Source organism: Pseudophryne corroboree, chromosome 5, assembly GCF_028390025.1.
Source record: "Pseudophryne corroboree isolate aPseCor3 chromosome 5, aPseCor3.hap2, whole genome shotgun sequence".
Classification (NCBI taxonomy): Eukaryota; Metazoa; Chordata; class Amphibia; order Anura; family Myobatrachidae; genus Pseudophryne; species Pseudophryne corroboree.
Genome location: NC_086448.1, coordinates 4,844,979 through 4,867,777, shown reverse-complemented (window position 1 = coordinate 4,867,777; position 22,799 = coordinate 4,844,979).

Here is a 22,799-nt window from a genome sequence, read left to right as displayed (position 1 = left end):
GCACTAACAACAAATAACACATGCTGCGCTGCAACATAGTATATATGCAGTATCATGTGTGCACTAACAACAAATAACACATGCTGCGCTGCAACATAGTATATATGCAGTATCATGTATGCACTAACAACAAATAACACATGCTGCACTGCAACATAGTATATATGCAGTATCATGTATGCACTAACAACAAATAACACATGCTGCGCTGCAACATAGTATATATGCAGTATCATGTATGCACTAACAACAAATAACACATGCTGCGCTGCAACATAGTATATATGCAGTATCATGTATGCACTAACAACAAATAACACATGCTGCGCTGCAACATAGTATATATGCAGTATCATGTATGCACAAACAACAAATAACACATGCTGCACTGCAACATAGTATATATGCAGTATCATGTATGCACAAACAACAAATAACACATGCTGCACTGCAACATAGTATATATGCAGTATCATGTATGCACAAACAACAAATAACACATGCTGCACTGCAACATAGTATATATGCAGTATCATGTATGCACAAACAACAAATAACACATGCTGCACTGCAACATAGTATATATGCAGTATCATGTATGCACAAACAACAAATAACACATGCTGCGCTGCAACATAGTATATATGCAGTATCATGTTTGCACAAACAGACAATTAAATAAAAAAATAAGAGTAAAAACATAATGAAAACATTCATTGTTTGTGTGGTCTCGCTAAATTCCAGGAAAAGTAATGAGCAAATAATTACGCAGTAATAAACGCATACATACCCACCGAGTATACATTATTAAATTAACTTGGAGTTGCGTATACATTAGCGTGCCATATGGAGAAGCAAACCATCTCCCAAATTTTATAAAATTTATCAGGTGTCTTTCTGGAAATATAGCGCTAGGGACCCCAAATATACAGAGACGCCTTGATGCGGCTTTGGGGCTTATTCATATATTTGCGCAGATATATGTAACCAAGATCTCTGAATTATAATATTATGTGGGATTTATATCTGGTTACTGCTATCATTCGGGGTGCTGGGGGAAACAAAATGTGTTTTTTTTCTTGCTTAGAAATACCCCTCCCTTTCAAGCACCTGAATGATATTGTCACACGCCAGAGGCGGTGTTCGCCGCGCTTACCCCTGCATGCCTGCTGGTCTGTGTTGCGGCATCCGCCTTCAGTGGGCCACGGGCTCCAGCGTCTGGCTGGCGCGGCTCCCGGCGGTTCTCCGGGGCAGGGGCGCCGCCATGACACCCGGCATCACGTGGGCGGGGAGCAGGTGACGTCATCAGACTGTTCCGCCAATCCAGCGGAGGCGGGAGATTCAAAGTCAGACGCCGGACACAGCCTCGGCGCCTGAGTATCGTCTTTTCCCCTGAAGTGGATGCCAGCGCTCTTGTTCCCGGCGAGTCTCTCCGAAGTTGTACTCCAGTGTCTCCAGCGCTTCCAGGTGCTACAGAGTCTCCAGCGTTCCCAGCGGCTGGTGTGTTCCTCTGCGGTCCAGTCACCAGTGCTCCTTGGAGTCAGCGTGGGCTGCGGGCTTAACCACCGCTCTCAAGTTCTTCAAATCATCAGCGTCTTAATCACCGCTCTCAAGTTCTTCAAATCATCAGCGTCTTAATCACCGCTCTCAAGTTCTTCAAATCATCAGCGTCTTAATCACCGCTCTCAAGTTCTTCAAATCATCAGCGTCTTAATCACCCCTCTCAAGTTCTTCAAATCATCAGCGTCTTAATCATCGCTCTCAAGTTCTTCAAATCATCAGCGTCTTAATCACCGCTCACAAGTTTTACAAATCATCAGCGTCTTTAACCACTGCTCATAAGTTCTTCAAATCATCAGCGTCTTAATCACCACTCACAAGCTCTACAAATCATCAGTGTCTTTAACTACCGCTCACAAGCTCTACAAATCATCAGTGTCTTCAATTACCGCTCACAAGTTCTTCAAATCATCTGTGTCTTTAACCACCGCTCACAAGCTCTACAAATCAGCTGTGTCTTTAACCACCGCTCACAAGCTCTACAAATCATCAGTGTCTTTAATCATCGCTCACAAGCTCTACAAATCATCAGTGTTATTAAACACTGTTCTCAAGTTCTTCAAATCATCAGTATCTTTACATCGCTCACAAGTTCTTCAATAGGCCTGGACACTCTCCCATAAGTTTCCTTTCTGCTATATGACTTTGTGTTGCTCTCTTCCTGCAATAAAGTTCTTTAATATTTCATCAAGCCTTACTGTCAGAGTCCTGTATGAGGAATGTCCTGTATGAGGAAAACCTATATCAGGCCATCCCTGTTCCGACCCAGTTGTGGTTCCTCTTCCCAGTCATCGGAGGAGTCCCCGAGTTCACAACACCCCCAGCCTAGGTCAGTGACAGTATACTCAGGCCACATGGACCCGGGGAATCGGAACCCAGAGGCAAGCACCATGCAGGACTTGGTTTCCAGAGTACAGAGTCAGGAAGCAGCACAGAATCAGGTGATGCATTATCTCCAGGAATTATCTGGCCGGCTGGATCAAATTCAGGCTTCTCTGGCTTCAGTAGTTCCAGCTCCAGTTCCAGTACCCGCTCCAGTGGTTGTCTCTAGTAATGTTCCACCCTTTTCTGAAACCAGGTCACGCTTTCAGCTTCCTACTCCTTCTCGCTATAATGGGAATCCAAAGAATTGCCGTGGTTTTCTCAATCAGTGTGAGGTACATTTTGAACTCCTTTCACATAACTTTCCTACTGATCGGTCTAAGGTGGCATACATTATTTCTTTGCTTGAGGGTTCAGCGTTGGAGTGGGTGTCACCGTTATGGGAGCGATCAGATCCGTTGGTTTCCAGTTATACCAACTTCATCACGTCATTCCGGAGGATCTTTGATGAGCCCGGCAGGACGACCGCTGCCTCTACTGACTTGCTCCATGTCCGACAAGGCTCTCGTTCAGTGGGACAGTATGTGATTCATTTTCAAACCATAGCCTCAGAACTGTGCTGGAATAATGATGCCCTTCGGGCTGCTTTTCGGAATGGGCTCTCTGATCGTTTAAAGGACGAGTTGATCACTAGAGATCTGCCAGATTCCTTGGAACAGTTGATCTCACTCTGTGTAAAGGTGGATCTTCGCATGCAGGAACGAGGTGGTGAACGTAGTCGGTCAGATCGGTCAAGATTCCGATCTCTTCCGTCTAAGCAAACAGTTATTCCGAGTCCAGACGAACCCATGCAGATTAATCGGTCTCGGCTGTCCCCAGAAGAACGTCAGCGTCGTCGTGAGGGTAGACTCTGCCTCTACTGTGGAGCCGCGGATCATTTTCTCAAGTTTTGCAAGTCTCGCCCGGGAAACGGGCAGTCCTAGCTTGTTCTGGAGAAGTCGAGCTAGGGGTTTCTTCTAAACCTTCTCCGACAGTGGACTGTTTACTCTCTGTGTCTCTGTTTTCTGAGTCAGTAGTCAAAACCGTCAAGGCACTGTTGGACTCAGGGGCTGCTGGGAATTTTATTTCCCTTTCCTGTGCCCAGAATCTGGGTTTACAGTTACGGTCGGTCAAACGACCTATTACGTTGACTGCTATCAATGGTACCCAAATTTCTAATGGTCTGATTTCAAGTTGTACTGTGCCAATTAAGCTGCAAGTGGGAGCTTTGCATCGAGAACATCTGGAGTTCCTAGTGATTCGGGAGATGCCCCACGATCTCGTTCTTAGTCTTCCTTGGCTTAAACTTCACAACCCTCACGTCAACTGGAGGTCGACACAAATAATCTCTTGGAGTCCATTTTGTCATTCAAATTGTCTCACTCCTGTCTACCTGCTCCGTGTATCTTCCAAGTCGGATGAAGGACTCATTCCGGAGGCTTATCGGGAGTTTTCAGACGTGTTCTCAGAACAGGCGGCAGATCAGTTACCACCGCATAGACCCTGGGACTGCCCTATTGAGCTCATTCCGGGGAAAATGCCACCTTGGGGTCACACTTATCCCTTATCATTACCCGAGACCCAAGCTATGTCGGAATATATCAAGTCTAGTCTGCAGAAAGGATTCATCCGCCCCTCTACCTCCCCGGCGGGAGCAGGTTTCTTTTTTGTGAAGAAAAAGGACGGAGGGCTGAGGCCATGTATCGACTATCGTGGTCTAAATGATGTCACCATTAAGAATAAGTATCCTTTGCCGCTCATCACGGAGCTGTTTGATAGAGTTCGCGGAGCCCGAGTTTTTACCAAGCTCGATTTAAGGGGAGCTTATAATTTGATACGTATCCGACAGGGGGACGAATGGAAGACGGCCTTCAATACTAGGGACGGGCATTATGAGTATCTGGTAATGCCGTTCGGCCTCAGCAATGCCCCCGCCATCTTCCAGGGGTTCATTAATGAAATCTTTCGGGATATGCTATACCTAAATGTAGTGGTATATTTGGATGATATTCTGATATTTTCTAAGAATCTCACAGAGCACAGAATACAGGTTAAAGAGGTACTTCTTTGATTGCGAGAGAACCATCTTTACGGCAAGATTTCCAAATGTACCTTTGAGGTCCCTGCTATTCCATTTCTTGGTTATATCATTTCGGGCATGGAGCTTCGAATGGATCCGGAGAAACTCTCTGCCATTCGGGACTGGACTCAGCCTCTTTCCTTGAAAGCGGTACAACGATTTCTGGGTTTTTCAAATTACTACCGGAAATTCATAAAGGGTTTCTCTACCATTGTGGCACCTATTACTGCCCTAACCAAGAAGGGGTCTGACCCAAGTCATTGGTCCTCTGAGGCTGTAGCAGCGTTCGCTCAGTTGAAGGCAGCCTTTATGACCGCTCCGGTACTTCAGCAACCAAATTTTTTAAAACCATTCTTTTTGGAGGTTGATGCTTCCACGGTAGGCGTTGGTGCCGTGCTTTCGCAGTACGCTCCAGATGGGAAGTTACATCCATGTGGTTTCCATTCTCTCAAGTTCTCTCCTGCTGAACGGAATTACACCATTGGAGACAAAGAACTTTTGGCAATAAAATCTGCCTTGGAGGAAAGGAGATATCTTTTGGAAGGTGCTAAACACCTAATTACAATTTTCACTGATCACAAGAATTTGCTGTATCTCAAGATGGCCCAGTGCTTGAATCCCCGTCAAGCTAGATGGGCGCTCTTCTTTACTCGATTCTCGTTTGTTATTAAGTACCGGGCTGGAACTTTTAACACCAAGGCTGATGCTCTGTCCCGTTCTTTAACGGCTTCAGATGAGGAGAATTCAGTTGAAAAGGCTTTGATTCTCAGTCCAGTTTCTATTTCAGCGGCTCCCACCGCTTTGGGCCCTCCTCCTGGAAGAATGTCTGTGCCAGCTAAATTTCGACCAAGATTGTTGCAGTGGGCCCACATTTCCAAGTTTTCCGGTCATCCTGGAGTTCAAAAGAAGTGGGAATTTCTACGAAGATCTTATTGGTGGGACACTATGAAAAAGGATGTTCAAGATTATGTCAACTCATGTCCTCAATGTGCTCAGCACAAAATTCTTCGTCTGCCTCCTGCGGGGTTGCTGCATCCATTGTCCATTCCAAAGAGGCCTTGGACCCATATCTCTATGGACTTTGTGACTGAATTGCCCCTTTCTAAGGGTCATAACACCGTCTGGGTAATTATTGACCGTTTCTCTAAGATGGCACATTTTGTTCCGTTGACTGGGTTACCATCAGCTCCTAAGTTGGCTTTGTTATTTATCCAGGAACACTTCCGCCTGCACGGGTTACCTCAGGAAATAGTCTCTTATCGGGGGGTACAGTTCACTGCAAGATTCTGGAGAGCCCTCTGTACGGCCTTACAAATAAAACTCAAGTTTTCATCCGCTTACCATCCACAAACCAATGGGCAAACTGAACGCGTCAATCAAGATTTAGAGATTTTTCTCCGTGTTTATCTTTCTCCCTCGCAAGATGATTGGCTGGAACTGTTGCCTTGGGCCAAGTTTGCCCATAATCATCTGTACCATTCTTCGACTGGTGAGTCCCCATTTTTCATTAATTATGGATTTCATCCCCAAGTTCCAGAATTACCCATTTGTCCTCCGGAAGAAGTTCCTGCTGCAGCCTCTACTCTCCGGCACTTCAGTCAAATCTGGAGTCAAGTTCATGCTAACCTCAAGAGAGTCTCCGGCCGCTATAAGTACTTTGCGGATAGGAAAAGATGGGCAGCTCCTCAATACAAGGTTGGTGACAGGGTATGGCTCTCTACCCGCAATCTTCGTTTAAAGGTGCCCACTATGAAGTTTGCTCCGAGGTTCATTGGTCCTTACCCCGTGTTACAAGTCCTAAATCCAGTTTGCAAATTGGGATTGCCTTCCCACCTTCGGATACCAAATTCCTTCCATGTCTCTCTCCTCCGCCCTCTTATTTTAAACCGGTTTCATTCAAAGTTCCTGAGGCCAACCTCTGCAGAGGCTGAAGATGGAATGGATTTTGAAATCAAAGCGATTCTTGACTCGTTATCTTCACAAGAATCTACAGTATTTGGTGGAATGGAAAGGTTTTGGTCCCGAGGAAAGGAGCTGGGTCAAGGCTACTGAAGTTACGGCTTCCCGACTGGTGCGGATCTTCCATTCCAGACATCCAACAAAACCTGGAAAGTGTCCGGGGGCCACTCCTGGAGGAGGGGGTACTTTCACACGCCAGAGGCGGCGTTCGCCGCGCTTACCCCTGCGTGCCTGCTGGTCTGTGTTGCGGCCTCCGCCTTCGTTGGGCCACGGGCTCTGGTGTCTGGCTGGCGCGGCTCCTGTCGGTTATCCGGGGCAGGGGCGCCGCCATGACACCCGGCATCACGTGGGCGGGGAGCAGGTGACGTCATCAGACTGTTCCGCCAATCCAGCGGAGGCGGGAGATTCAAAGTCAGACGCCGGACACAGCCTCGGCGCCTGAGTATCATCTTTTCCCCTGAAGTGGATGTCGGCGCTCTTGTTCCCGGCGAGTCTCTCCGAAGTTGTACTCCAGTGTCTCCAGCGCTTTTAGGTGCTACAGAGTCTTCAGCGTTCCCAGCGGCTGGTGTGTCCCTCTGCGGTCCAGTCACCAGTGCTCCTTGGAGTCAACATGGGCTGCGGGCTTAATCACCGCTCTCAAGTTCTTCAAATCATCAGCGTCTTAATCACTGCTCTCAAGTTCTTCAAATCATCAGCGTCTTAATCACCGCTCTCAAGTTCTTCAATCATCAGCATCTTAATCACCGCTCTCAAGTTCTTCAATCATCAGCATCTTAATCACCGCTCTCAAGTTCTTCAAATCATCAGCGTCTTAATCATCGCTCTCAAGTTCTTCAAATCATCAGCGTCTTAATCACCGCTCACAAGTTTTACAAATCATCAGCGTCTTTAACCACTGCTCATAAGTTCTTCAAATCATCAGTGTTATTAAACACCGTTCTCAAGTTCTTTAAATCATCAGTATCTTTGACATCGCTCACAAGTTCTTCAATAGGCCTGGACACTCTCCCATAAGTTTCCTTTCTGCTATATGACATTGTGCTGCTCTCTTCCTGCAATAAAGTTATTTAATAGTTCATCAAGCCTTACTGTCAGAGTCCTGTATGAGGAAAACCTATATCAGGCCATCCCTGTTCCGACCATAGGCGTGCGCACGGGGGGTGCCTTGTGCGCACAGGCACCCTCTAATGTCTGGCACCCCCTGCACGCCTACAGCACAGTGACAGTCTGCTGCTCCATGCCTGTTCCTCCTCCCGCTGCGCCCACCGCACCCACCTCACAGTCAGGATGGACTGAATGTCTGTGACGGGAGTCACGGGACTGACCGGCGCGGCTACACTTTGTGGCAGTGGGTGAATGACTGAAGTAAAAATCTCCCAGCTCTGCCCCGCAGTGTGACATAAGGTCACCCCGCCCACCATCCCCACTCGCCCGCACTCGCGCTCACCATTGAGTGCCATCACAGCTGCACAGCGTTCCTCAGTAAGGAGGAGTCGCGGGGCCGAGGACAAATTCAGCTCAGCAGACGTTCAGCTGCGACAAGAAAGTAACTGTCACCGCTCAGTCAGTGACTAAAGTAAGTTAACTGCAGTGCTGCAGCTGATATGTCTGCTCCTGCAGAGGAAAGACAGGTGCCGGCTAGGGACAATATACATACTGTGTACATGAAGTTGCCCCCAAACATTTTTCATATAAGGGGCGGGATGTACTATATGTCATCGCCGCCGCCTACCGCAGTGATACTAATCGCATATGTACTAACATATGCGATTAGTATCGCAATGCGGTATAGGAGGCCCCCGCGATGATGTGTGCGGGGGTCAGCACGGGTCTCCGTCACCTCCCAGACCCGGGAGGTGACGTGTTCAGGGAGTCCCCGGGCTCCTCCTCCTCCCCCCTGTAGCCCGAAGGAGATAAGGCTGTGTTGCGGGGGAGAAGGAGGAGGGGGGCCGCAGCAGCACAGGTATGCCGGGGGAGAAGGGTCGTAGTGTGCGGCGCGGGGGGGAGCGGCAGGATGCGGCGGTAAGAATCCCATAGGCTTTAATAGGGTATCGCCATAAAAAGATGGCGATACCCTATGGGGCGAAAACGCGGCAGTCGGGGGTTAGTACATACGAAAATGCGGTAAAACGGGGTTTTACCGCATTTTCCCTTTAGTACATCCCGCCCAAGATCTTTAAGTGTATTCAGCAAAAAGAAAATTAAAGAAAAGAAGGGTTACAAAAAATATATTAGCTGTTTATTAGTAGTTTCCTGAGTGGGGTTTTAAGGGTATCTGGCACTGCTGGGGCATACCATGTGGCGGAATATCAATTTCAGCTCATACTGTGTGGTGTAATCTGTATTTGGCTCATACTACAGTATGTGGGGTAATGTGAATTTCAGCGCATACTGTGTGGAGTAATGTAAATTTCCGCTCATACCGTCTGGTGTAATGTGAGTTTCAGCTCATACTGTGTGGCGTAATGTGAATTTTAGCTCATACTCTATGGCGTAATGTGAATTTTAGCTCATACTGTGTGCCGTAATGTGAATTTTAGCTCATAACATGTGGCGTAATGTGAATTTCCGCTCATACCATGTGGCGTAATATAAATTTAGCCTCATACTGTGTGGCGTAATGTGAATTTTAGCTCATACCGTGTGGCGTAATGTGAATTTTAGCTCATACTGTGTGGCGTAATGTGAATTTTAGCTCATAACATGTGGGGTAATGTGAATTTCCGCTCATACCATGTGGCGTAATATAAATTTAGCCTCATACTGTGTGGCGTAATGTGAATTTTAGCTCATACCGTGTGGCGTAATGTGAATTTTAGCTCATACTGTGTGGCGTAATGTGAATTTTAGCTCATAACGTGTGGCATAATGTGAATTTTAGCTCATAACGTGTGGCGTAATGTGAATTTCCGTTCATACCTCCGGCGGTGCACCCCCTAATAAAATTGGCTGCGCACGCCTATGGTTCCGACCCAGTTGTGGTTCCTCTTCCCAGTCATCGGAGGAGTCCCCGAGTTCACAACACCCCCAGCCTAGGTCAGTGACAGATATCACTAAGCTAATTGAGCATCTGCCACTATATGTCTTTCTGGAAATGTATACAAGCTTTTCATGAGAAACTACCCAATTCACCAGGGTATCCATGAATTTACATTAGTACCCATATGTGCCATCCAAGAGCGTGCTATCAACACTTGTGCAAGAACACAAATTTATAATATAGCGTCTAGAATTGGCATCAAAGATATCCTCAACCATTACTGCAAGGATACATACAATAGGTGTAAGAACATCCAACGGGATACCTGTAGAATCGATTATCCTTATTACGGCTTGCTAGAAGACACTCACCGTGGGACAAGACCACAGTAACTGCCAAAAGGTGCCGTCTAACGAACCACATTTGGGACATTTACAGTCGCTTCTTGCTCCTATTCTAGAAAGTCGGGATGGCGTAATATATACATAATGTAAAATGAAGAAATGTAGCCATGCGAGAGGCTCCCAAAGCTCCTTCCCAAATATCTGAGGAAAGAGGACCTAAATCAGATTCCCACTGGTATTTGAGCCTAAGGAGTGTTCCAGTATGATGAGCACCGAGCAGAGCGGAATACACAGAAATAGTTCCGGACTGTCTAGTGGACCTTATGAGTGTGGTTACAATTGAGGCTTGGAATGTACAGATGGAGCCTTGCTCATCTATGCGTTCTATGGCGTTAGTCCTGATCACGGAATTGCAGTGTGCCTGGGCGCAATGCGGCATGCCTAGTTGTAGGGAGACTCACAGAGCTTATCATGGCGTTTGGCATTACCAGTGAGAATAATAACTGAGATCATCCACCAGACTTTTTAAAAACACCATTGCATGTGGTCTCCATTGAAATACAGTACACTATAGCGCAAGAACTACTTTACTGTACACTGTATGGGCAATGCTGTATGAGCGTATCATTACACTATTTAAAATACACTGCAGCAATGAGGTCCCGTAGACAAACCAATAAATAACAATAGTGTATACAGATGCAACCAAACGTGTTAAAGCAATGGTCCATTGACGTGAGGTTTATGTGAGCTATTAAATTAAAAAGGGCTTAAAGCTTAAGATCTCCAATTCTGGGGGGCTAAATCGGCTCAGAAGCTGATTGCTATGAAAGGGGAGACGATTAGCTACCATAGGAAACTGATCCCCAAGTGACCCCCACAAGGCTAACGGCAAGCGTCAGAACCCATGGTGGGTCTGAATTAATGGACCCATTATAGTGTATGGGAAAATGGGTCCACTTTGTGCCCCGATATCTCCGGTTCTGGGTTTCCCAGAGACTTGAGACCAGTACCATACAAAAGGGGAGAATCTTGGCTTTCATGGCAGACTGGCCACTAGTTTATATGACACAGCAAAGGGAAATGGCAAGCATCTTTATGTCGTGTCCCCTCCAATTGTCCAACCAGCTTGCGCAGGGTGCGTGGTTTCTGGCTAGATAGAAAATACTGTACAGAGACGCTAAGCACGGTGTTTTGGCATCCAGGAACTTAGGGAGGAGCTTTTATCTCTCCGCATTATACTTACAAAGATAACACTTGCCGCTGTAGACTTTAGAGCAGAGTACGTTACAAGCTGTTCATGCTACTTAGTACTCAAATAGAAAATACTGTACAGTGTGCTAGTGTGATTGCTGACATTACTATTTCTGTCAGTTTTCTGTGTAATCCGATCCTCAATGCTGGTGCAAAGCAGGGAGCGATTGGATTGTAAATTACGTTAACAAATTTTAAAGTGATTTCAGTTACAGTTTGTGTAGTTAACACTACAGGTGTGTGATTTGTTATCATGTCTAAGAGAGGCAAGGGTGAGGAGGATACACTCTCCACAACATCACCAACACTCATTTCATGTTTGTCTTGCAAAGCTGGGTTAACCTCTCCAGATCTGGTTCAAAATGGATTATGTGCAAACTGTTTTAGTTTGCAGCAAAGCCTCCTGAATAATCCAAGGAAGGCACAGGTTCAAGTGGAACCCCCATGGGCGACGTTTGCACAGACATTATCCAGTATAGCGGAGCAGATAATGCCAGCTCCTATTCCAGGGATAGATAACCCTAATAACCCTTACATGCAACATTCCACCTTGGGTTTATCACATCCAGTACAGGAAGTGGCAGCCTTTCAACAAAACAGGCTGAAAAGCCGATAGAAAGTAAATAACATAGACATGAAACAACATCTTCATAGTCTACACGTTTCAGATGGGGACTCGTCGGAGGAAGAGGACTCATCGCACTCTGGGTCTGCATACAGAGATGAGGATGAAGTCTCAGCTCAGTGGACATACCTGAGCTAATTAGTGCTATGAAAGCCATTCTATCCTTAGAGAAAGCAGCAGAGCCTTTGTTAAAATCTAAGGCACCTGTGTTTAAACGTCCCAAAACAGTTAGGACTGAATTTCCTGGATCGGAACAGCTGACGGAAATTATGCAAGCTGCTTGGGTAACATCCAGTAACAAGTTTAGAGTTCCAAGGAAATGGAATTCCAATTATCCTCTTCCGGTTGGGGACTGTTTAAAAAGGGAGGTGGCTCCCAAAGTAGATACGCATGTCATTCAATTGGTGCAAAAATCTACATTACCTCTGCCTTCAACATCATTAAATGATGTAACGGATAGGAAAATAGATGGTTTCCTGAAAACCATTTTCTCCTTATCTGGGGCAATCATAAGACCAGCCATAATTTCAGCCTGGATGGCAAAAGCAGTGGCAGCCTGGGCTGATGCATTGGAGGATGATCTTTCATTGGCATCTAGAGAGCAAAAATCCCATATTACACATATCAAACAGGCGGCTATTTTTATGGAAGAAGCAGCCTTAGATATGGGTACAATTGCCTCTCAGACATCGGCTTCAGCAGTAGCAGCTTGCAGAGTGGTTTGGCTACGTACATGGAAAGCTGACTTAGAATCCAAGAAGGTTTGGGAGTCTTTGCCTTTTACTAGAGAGATTCTTTTTGTTAAAGAATTACACAGTATTTTGGAGTCAGAAGCAGACTCTAAGAAAGTGAAGTTTCCTTCCACACACAAATCCAAGCCTAGATTTCCAGCTTTTTGGACTCAAGGAAAAGCAAAAAGAAAGGTTTATGGCAAACAGTCTCAATCTGACAAGTCTGGTAAGACTAAAAAGTATTTGGCTACCAGAGGGCTGGCTTCCAAGTCAGAAGATAAGCCATCAGCTTGATGGTGCGGGCCTCCACATGGGGCAGCAGTCCACCACACATGCCTGGTTGCAAGAAGCGGTGTCTCACGGTTGTGCGTTTTCTTACAAGAAACACCCTCCTCAAAGGTTTTTTTGTACCACCCCATCTTCAGTGGAAACGAAGGCCAGGGCTGCGCAAGAGGCAGTTCAGAAGTTGCTTCAGTCAGGAGTGATATTTCCAGTTCCTCCTGCACAACGAGGACAAGGTTTTTATCCCAACCTGTTTTTAGTCCAGAAGCCAAATGGGTCGTTCCGGCCCATACTCAATCTCAAAGTGCTGAACGAGTACATTTGGGAGCCTCGGTTTCATATGGAGACTTTACGTTCCATTATTTTGGCCATGGAACTGGAGGATTTTATGGCATCTCTGGATAACCAGGATGCTTATCTACATCTTCTTATAGCACTGTCCCATCAGCGCTATCTCAGGTTTGCTATCCTCCAGTTTCAGGCCCTACCATTTGGACTGGCCACAGCTCCCAGAGTATTCACCAAAATGATGGTGGTAATGGCAGCTTATCTCCATAAGCAGGGAATAAGGCTTTTTCCATACCTCAATGATTTATTAATCCTGGCACAATCTCAGGAATTGCTTCAGTGTAATCTGCAACAGAAAATAGCTGGTTTGCAAAGACACGGTTGTTTCATAAATTGGACAAAGTCATCCCTGGTTCCGTCGCAACAGATGACTCGCTTGGGGGCTGTGTTGGATTCAGGCCTTCAGAGAGTAATTTTACCTCTGAACAAAATATCCAAAATTCAGTCAAGGATTCAGGAGCTGCTACACAGACAAAGGGTATCCATTCACGCAGCAATGCGTGTGATGGGGTTGATGGTGCCGACATTCGACATGGTGGAGTATGCTCCGTTCCACTCTAGGCCTCTGCAATGTCTGATCATTTCCAAATGGAATGGTTTTCATCAGACAATAAAAACGCAGACTATGGTCCTTCCTCTGGAAGTAAGGAGGTCATTAGCCTGGTGGCTACAGACATCCCATCTGGACAAAAGGAGACCCTTTTGGATATCAGATTTTGAAATTCTGATAACGGATGCCAGTCTTCAGGGCTGGGGAGCGGTGTCAGGAAAAAGTTGCTTCCAGGGGCAGTGGACTAAGGAAGAAAGTTGCCTGCCAATAATTATATTGTAACTTCGGGCCATTTATATGGCACTCATTCAGGCAAAGGACATCCTTCAGGGGAAACCAGTTCAAATTCGCTTGGACAATGCAACAGCAGTAGCGTACCATCAAGTAGGAACTCGCAGCCAAAAAGCGATGAAGGAGGTAAGCCGCACGTTAAGGTGGGCAGAACTTTATTATCCAGTATTATCCGCAGTGTTTATTCCAGGAGTCCTAAACTGGGAAGCGGATTTTCTCAGTCGACACACCATTTATGCAACAAATGGGCTTTATACCCCGAGGTCTTCCAGACTCTGGTAGACAAGTGGGGGCTACCGGAGATAGATCTCATGGCATCCCGTCAGAACAACAACGTTCCCGCATGCAGGTCAAGAACAAAGGATCCCAGAGTGACCTTTGTGGATGCTCTGTCAGTGAGATGGCACTTTCGTCTTTGCTATGTGTTTCCACCGATCGCCCTGCACAGGGTGATGCGAAATGTAAAACAAGGGAAGGGCACCATGATACTAATAGCTCTGGCTTGGCCCAGAAGACATTGGTACACAGATCTGCAGAGGCTGTTGATGGATGCTCCATTCCTACTCCCTCAACGTCCAGATCTACTGTCACAGGGTCCTTGTTATCACAAACATCTGGATCGACTGTCTTTGATGGCGTGGCTCTTGAGACTTCCATTCTGAAAGCAAAAGGATTCTCACAACTGCTGGAAGCGGTTGAAATTCTGGAACTTTCGGGTGGAACCCATAGTTGGTGAGGAATGGCGTGGAGGAAGATGAAGAATGGTACTGATTGTTGTGGCAAAATTCAGCCCATGGGAGGAGCTGAACCCAATCATCTTGGGAAGATGAGACATAGATACGGAGGAAGGCCGCCAAGTCCTGATTCACCCTCTCTGTTTGCCCATTGGTTTGAGGGTGATAAGCTGTGGAAAAGTTCAACTTGACTTGGAGAGCCTGGCAAAGACTCCGCCAGAACTTGGCTACAAACTGAACACCTCTGTCAGAAATGATCTCCTCAGGGAGACCGTGTAATCTGAAGATTTCTTGGATGAAGACTGAGCCAACTTAGAAGCTGACGGAAGACCGGTGAGAGGAATGAAGTGAGCCATCTTGGTGAACCGGTCAACTACCACCCAGATGGTGTTGAATTTATTACACACAGGGAGATCCGTGACTAAATCCATAGATGAGTCCACGGATGCCGGGGAACAGATAAAGGAACCAGTTGCCCAGCGGGTGACTGGCGGGGTACTTTGTGTTGGGCACATTTTGGGCAGGAGGCCACAAACTCAGAAATGTCCTTCTTTAGGGTTGGCCACCAGTATGATCTGGAAATTAATTCTAAGGTCTTGTGTATTCCCGCGTGTCCGGCAAGGCGAGAGGAATGTGCCCAATGCAAGAGCTTCCTTCTGAGAGCCGGTTTAACGGAACTTTTCCCTGGCGGGGGTATAGAGTCCATCCTCACTGCAGAGAACGCCACTGGATCAATAACAACGCTTGTCAGTAGACTCAGACTAATTTTCTTGCTCCCATGAGCGGGAAAGGGCATCAGTCTTGCGATTCTGTGACCCTGGACAAAACTGTAGCTTGAAGTTAAATCTGGAAAAGAAAAGTGGCCACCTGGCTTGGCGAGGGTTAAGACATTGAGTGCTTTTTAGATACAGGAGGTTCTTGTGATCCGTCATGATGATGATGGTATGAGAAGCTCCTTCTAACAGGTATCGCCACTCTTCCAAAGCGAGTTTGATCGCCAAAAGTTCTTGATCGCCAATGGCAAAGTTGCGCTTGGCAGGAGAGAACTTTCGTGAGAAGAAGCCACAGGGATGAAGATGACCATCGTTAGCTCTTTGAGACAGAACTGCGCCCACTCCAACGGAAGAGGCGTCCACCTCGAGGATGAAGGGCGAACTGGTATCAGGCTGTTTCAAAACCGGAGCAGAGACGAATCTCTGTTTCAACAGATGAGAGGCTTGGGTAGCTTCTTCTGACCATTTGGAGGGATTGGCGCCCTTTTTGGTAAGAGCAGTAATAGGAGCTACAATAGTGGAAAAGTCCCGAATAAATTTTCTGTGATAATTGGCGAATCAGAGGAACCTCTGGATGCCCTGGAGGGTTACAGGAATCGGCCAATCTTGGATTGCTTGAAGTTTTACAGGGTCCATCTCCAGACCGGAACCGGATACTATGTACCCCAGGAATGGAATGGATTTAACTTCAAAGACACACTTCTCAAATTTGCAGTAAAGGCAGTTGGCACGGAGATGGGACAGGACCTCCTTTACACAGAATCGATGTTCCTCTAGGTCATTTGCAAAGATGAGAATGTCGTCTAGATAGACCACCACATGACGATAGAGAATATCCCTGAAGATCTCGTTCATGAAGTGCTGGAATACATCTGGAGCGTTGCTGAGTCCGAAAGGCATGATGAGGTACTCTTAATGGCCGTCACGGGTGTTAAACGCGGTCTTCCACTCGTCACCCTTCCAGATCCGAATGAGGTTATAGGCACCCCTCAAATCTAACTTCGTGAATATGGTGGCTCCACTGACGCTGTCAAATAACTCGGTGATAAGCGGCAGAGGGTACCGGTTTTTCACCGTGATGTCGTTCAGGCCCCGATAAGCAATACATGGCCGCAGTCCACCATCTTTCTTCTTCACGAAGAAGAAGCCTGCGCCAGCCGGAGAGGAAGAAGGCCGGATAAATCCATTTGCTAGATTCTCCTTAATGTATTCTTCCATGCAATGAGTCTCAAGCAATGACAAGGGATGAGATCGATAGGACAATCCCATTCTCTATGACGGGGAAGAACATCTGCAGAGCACTTACTGAAGACATCTGAGAAACCTTGATAAGGAGAAGGTGGAACATCAGAAGACTTGGAGGAGGATGTGCACACTGGAAGCACTTTAGACAGGCAAGTCTCAGAACAGGAAGGACCCCATGCCAGGATATGGGTAGTCCTTGTGAATGCTGATTATTTAACATAACAGAAAGCTATACCTTAATACACTTTAATTCGAGCCGCTGTATGTAATCCTTACCCTATGTACTTTTTACACAGTTAGCGTACAAAGACCCGTACCGTGTACGCACTTTGCGTACCAACGCCGTGACAGACGTACAAAGTACACGCAGTACATACACACACACACCGACACGCTGAGAGCACAATGCAGCTACACGTGTGGTAGAATTATACCTTAAACCATGGGTCTTCAACCTGCGACCCTCCAGCTGCTGTGGAACTACACATCCCAGCATGCCCTGCCTCAGTTTTAGCATACCTTAATAGCAAAACTGTGGCAGGGCATGCTGGGATGTGTAGTTTCACAGCAGCTGGAGGGCCACAGGATGAAGACCCATGCCTTAAACCTTCGCAGGAAATGGGACACGACACCAAATTGTATTTCAAAACTATGTTGGCGTCCAACCCACCAATGGTTATCTTTACTAGCAGGGGGTTACAGCAATAATACAATACAATAAGAGAAAAAGGCTACAGTCAATGGTACATACGTTTGTTCGCCTGCGCTTCCCAGTCCGGTCCTCAATCATCAAGGTAGATGATCTTCAGAGATTGTGTGTGACCGGGCCTGCAGCTGGCTTTTTATACATTTGTCCAAAACCTAACACAATGGAAACTGTAATCTTTGTCTATTGGTCACTGGGAGGGTCATTTACAGTACAGGAGAGGTCATAGGTCGGTTTGAATAGGTGGGCGATGTCTGGTCCAGGTGCACTTGCAGATGTTCTCCACTGGGTTCCCGCCAAATATCAGGAGTACAGTAAATAAAGTTGATATTAATATTCTGCTCCTGCGCATAACTATTCGCAGGAGCGTGCGATCTTCTGCAAACTAACACCGGAATATTGCTCTTAAAATACCCTACAGCTGGATGCCAAACACCACCTCCTAACTTAATTCTGTCCCCTCCTATCCTGTAAAGGTGAATCCCTTTGTTATCATACCCTTTAAGCAAGTGTAACTCGCTGGTGTGGGGCAGGTAGACTATGTGTACATTGTGCACTATGTGGATTAAATATTTAATGTGTTTTTATGTCTTTTCCATGCAATTACAAACACTACCATAATTACTCATACCACACGCTAATACACAGGACTGCGGGAACGATCATACGCAAATTGCGAATATGTGCACGCACGGCAGAACTAGTACGCGCACGGAGGCCATCTGTGTGTAGTTTGTATGTGATGTGTGTACTGAAATATTTTCGACTTCGACATCCTCCATCCTTTGGCAGTCATCAATAACTGCCACACTTTACTACTAAACAGAAAATATTATCTACACAATATATACAAGTTTGGATGATCGGGGGAGAGTTGTAGGTGGGAAATGTATAGCCTAGTGGGATAGTAAAAAGCATGTATGTATGAATCATTGTCTGAGGGGCATGTATCATCGTGCCGTATATGTTCTAAGTAAGCTTCGAGGTATTGCGAAGTATACATTAAATCCTTCTCATCCCATATTAAGGGTCTGTACTTGGGCAAACAAACACTACCGAGCTTCGTTCGGGCAAGGGTTTTTAGTCCCTCGCCTCTTCGGCTTCTAGTACCAACAAATGGGGAGCACATTTAGTTGATGAAACATGGAGGGGGGACATATGTGAGTGCTAGTATATGTGGATAACACCTGTCGACTATGTGTGCCATTAACTGGAGGTGGCAGAGATGAAGATAAGACACATATATAAAAATACATTCACATAAACATTGGGTAGGGCTGACGTCTTTTCCGGTTGGATGTTTCTGGTTAGAGGGGGAAACAGAGAAAAATGATGAAAGAAACAGGCCATGAAATTCATTTGCAATCCTTATCATAACGCTGTCTCTATGGATGGGTCATAAATCAAATCTGCTGCTGTAACAGCGCTCTCACTTCTTATACTCATCAGATTTGTGCTGCGATTGCGCAGCGTCAGAATTCGAACACACCTAAATATCAAACCAATAATTATGACGACACCTAGGATACACAGGAGAAACTTTCCTACAGTTGCAATTACATTCTGCACCCACTCTCCTAATCCAGAAAACCATTTGAGTGGGTTTAACTAAGAGGCCCAGCCGGTCAATTCATTACCCACAGCTATCAGGGTAAGATTGTGTCTCCTCCTGAACTCCCACTTCAACTGCAAGATCTCGTCGATCCTTTGATCGATGATCTCCGTGGGGTCGTCAGTGCCGTTCGTAATGTACGTACAGCACTTCACACCATATTAAGTTGCCAAAGTGACACAGTACCCACCCGTCACAGCCGTGACATAATTCAGGACCATCCTGTGCTGGACCAACTCCATCTTGTATGCTTGTAATTCCCTGCCCGTATACCTAAAGGTGTCATCATACATCTCAGTGATATTATCTATCAAGTTCGCAAGCGCGTGGATGTACTTAAAATTTATAGTTCCTCTGGCAGTACGGGTGATGTCTAATGCGAAAATAATTTGAATCCCAGTGGACTCATGGATCAAATCGGAGGCTGCGTGTTTTGCCCTATCTATGATGTGTCTCTTGATGATGTGTTCATAGTGAGTATGAGTATAAGGAGTCTGAGCGTTGCGGTGAATGTCTTTCATTTTGTCGTGGGTTACGGTCATGACCTCCGGTAGTACTCTCCCAATATAACACAATCCCTCAGAGCTCGGAGTGAGCCACTTGTACGCTTTCCTCCCACATATGAAATAGGCATCATCTGGGAGAACATAGGGGACAGAATGTAACAACACCATATTAAAAATTTTCCAGGTAAAGAAACCAATCCCCAGTTCTCTAATCTGCTCAGTACAAGTATCGGGCTGGATGATATGGGCACAATACCCTGACGATACTGTTCCAACCCACATGGTCTTGCTCCCACGTGTATACCTATACCGAAAATACCTCCCACTGTTGGCTATCTTGCGTACAAGTTCAGAGTCAATAGGTATCCTATCAGCTCTGTGTATAAAAGTCATTGTCTGGTTATTCCAAGTCACTTCCCAATTTCCTGGTTTTCGGAAATTGGAAATATTAAAACACAACCGTGACCTATCTACGTGGTACTGGTGGAGCTTCAAGCTAGGGGGCCTAGATATATTGAATTTCTTGTCCACCGGTCTCCCACCCCGTAATTCAAATACCTCATCTATTGCTAAAGGGTATAGTACTAATCCTGACTTACTCTGTCTTTGAGGTACCTGTGAGCACACCCAACATTCTGTCTGGTTTAAGACCTTACCCACTAAGGAGTGGTAATCGCTCAACGGATGTCGGTCTATATCGATATTAATGTTGGACTGGCATCTCTGGATGCACCCATCTTCTACTATGTTCTCGCAATATCTACAAATACAATATTCATCAGACAATAACCCCTCACATTGCCTCCGAGCTCCATGACTACCAGAGCGCTTACTGATGCCAGCCTTTACTCGAGTGATGTGCTGCTCCTGAGAGCCTACAAATTCGTACTCGCCATCAGAACCCATTCCAGATCCCTGCTCGACCTCTCTGGGACCCTCACCAAAACAAACTGTCCTGAGCAAAAGCAGCGTTACTAGCAGAACCCGAAACGCAGTCTCTTGTGATAGATCCATTTCGTTAGGGGAAAGAAGGAAAATAAGGAGGAGAAAAGGAAGGAAAATGCAGGGGGGGGGGGGTGAAAAAAGAAAATGGTGCGACAACCGTCCTTGATTTTGTTGCTCTCCGTGCTCAGGTGCCGTTCAACAGTCCTGCCTCTCAGCTTTCCCAGAATAGACTCTCTAGTGATATGAGGTTCTCTTCACTCTGCTCTTTGTCACAAGTTTTCTCCAGGTCAGCGACCTTCTTGAAGTGGGACGAGTGGACCCAAGTCTCTCTTTTGGCGACCCTTAATGCTGTAGTGCTGGTTAACAAGACTTGGTATGGTCCTTCCCACCTGTCTATGAGGCAACCTGAGCGTAGAAAATTTTGTATCATCACATAATCCCCAGGCTCAATGTCATGACAATTACTGTTCGGTAGGTCAGGAATCACCAGCTTTAGATTTCTTTGTTGATTTCTCAGCTGCTGGGTCATCCTAACCAAATATTTCACAGTTATTTCATTATTACATTTCAAATCATCCTGGGGGTCTATCATTACATGAGGTTGTCGACCAAAAAGAATTTCAAAGGGTGATAAGTTAAGCGGTGACCTGGGAGCGGTTCTGATGCTGTACAACACTAGTGGCAAAGCTTCTGGCCACAACAATCCAGTTTCAGCCATCACTTTGCTCAGCTTGTTCTTAATAGTGCTGTTCACTCTCTCTACCTTTGCACTTGCCTGTGGCCGGTACGGAGTATGCAGCTTGCTATTAATACCCATCAGTTTGCACATGACCTGAAAGACTTCACCTGTAAAATGGGTACCCCTATCACTTTCAATTATTCTAGGGATACCATATCTGCACACAAATTCCTGCACAATTTTCTTTGCAGTGAATGTGGCAGTAGGGAACGCTTCTACCTAGTTGGAAAACACATCAGTACATACTAACACATATTTCAAATTCCTATAGGGTGGTAACTGTATGAAGTCGATTGGTATTACCTGAAAAGGTCCGTCTGTAGGAGGGATATGGGATGGCTCTGTTGGTATTGTCTTACCAATATTCTTCCTCAAGCAAGTAAGACATGTCATTGCTCTCTTACCTGCATGAGAAGAGAATCCTGGCGCACACCAGTAGGCTCTTACCAGCTTACACATACCCTCTTTGCCCAGATGAGTCAGACCGTGTGCCGCCTCAGCTAGACTTGGAAGATATGCTCTGGGGGCCACTGGCTTACCGTGTCCATCTGTCCAGAGTCCTGGGGACTCCTAATCATACCCCTTTGACTTCCAGACCTCCTTTTCCTGTAGGGAACACAATTTTTTTTACCAATTTACTGTCGTGTGTTATCAGTTGTGTGAAGTAAAACCGTCTCTGGATGAGAGAAGAGAGGGGAATAATAATAATAAAAGAAAAATGTCAGGTTTGGCATTCACCAACAGGCTGTCACACAATCATGCATATCGGTGTCTATACACAGTCTCCCTTCACCAGTATTCTCATTCTCCACCCTTTGTGCATGACCAGGCAAACTGCAGTAATACTGGTGCCCTTATGCTGGTGAGATATACTGGATTTGGGCAGAACTCTGAAGGACCGAGTAGGCATGTGGCGTTTGAACTGTAATCGGGTCCATGTATTGTACCTCCTGTCGGTGAACGTAAGATGAAGAGGAAACTTGTGAAGAAGGAAAAATCACATAGAAGCTAGTGACAGATAAGTTTGTAGAGATAAAGAGAATTTGACAACTGGATTGGGCACTATGGGGAATAACTTCTCTACTTGGTCTACTCCCCTTAAAACTTGTGCATGCTGTGTCACTACTGGGACTATCCCAGCCATCAATCCAGTGTCCTGTCCATTCTAAGTTCAAAGGGAACCCGGTATCTGTGAGATAATTTCCTCTACCTGTGATGGACCTGAATCTAGAACAGTAGAATGCGACCAGTGGCGGATCTTGCCACGGGCAAGCAGGACTTTTGCCCGGGGCGCCGCCTTCCGGAGGGCGCAGCACCATGGCAAGATCTGCCACTGTGCAGTGTGCGCCCCAGCAGTGTCCCCCCGCTGTGCCCCCCCTCCCGCTGTGAGAAGGGAACCAGACGCTACGCGTCTGGTTTCCCTTCGTGGCGCTGGTCCTCCCCCGCTATGAAGGGAATCAGACGCTAAGCGTCTAGTTTCCCTTCATGGAGAGGACCTTTGGTGTGCGGTGCACGGTGACGTCATCGCGCACCGCACAGCATTGTGGCACAGACGCTAGGGGTCATAATTGACCTCTAGTGCCTATGCTGTGGTATGGGGGAGACGTCATGACTGACGTCTCTCCCATAGATCCGAGGAGAAGAGCGGCGCCGGTCTGCAGGGTCTGGAATCAG